This window comes from Fukomys damarensis, unplaced genomic scaffold (assembly GCF_012274545.1).
Source record: "Fukomys damarensis isolate Sample0158 unplaced genomic scaffold, DMR_v1.0_HiC HiC_scaffold_33, whole genome shotgun sequence".
In the NCBI taxonomy this organism is placed as follows: Eukaryota; Metazoa; Chordata; class Mammalia; order Rodentia; family Bathyergidae; genus Fukomys; species Fukomys damarensis.
The window spans coordinates 41,877,471-41,877,854 of NW_022900945.1; the positions used below are offsets into that span (position 1 = coordinate 41,877,471).

Consider the following 384-nt stretch of genomic DNA (forward strand, 5'->3'; position numbering starts at 1 on the left):
GTCACGGAAACACCCTCGTCCGGCACCTCTCGGGCCCCCAGGACCCCTACCCGGCAGACATGGTCCTCGGGCACTCTGACCGCCGGCCCGGCCCCTGGGTTTGGCTCGCTTCAGGTCAGCGCCCACCTCCTCCCTCCCGGAGCCAGCTGGCCGCGTCCCATTCACCTGCGCAGGAACCACAGCTCTGCCCGGGAGCGCAGGCCTCCCAGGCTTCCAGGCTCCACCAGGGCTCGCAAGGCGAGGCAGGTTCCTTGCGGCCCAGGTAGCAGAAGCCAAAGAGGGGGAAGAGTAGGGAGGATCACGAGGTGCCCGAGCCTGGCCCGGATCGTCGTTGAGAGAGAGAGAGAGAGAGAGAGAGAGAGAGAGAGAGAGAGAGAGAGAGAG

At 66.9% G+C, this 384-nt stretch overlaps 1 protein-coding gene across 1 annotated transcript in view; it reads right to left on the reverse strand.

Moving 5' to 3' along the window:
* Kcna3 (potassium voltage-gated channel subfamily A member 3) overlaps nt 1–384 on the reverse strand; it is a 19,099-nt gene that overhangs the window by 12,202 nt on the left and 6,513 nt on the right. The gene's annotated exons all lie outside the window — the stretch shown is intronic.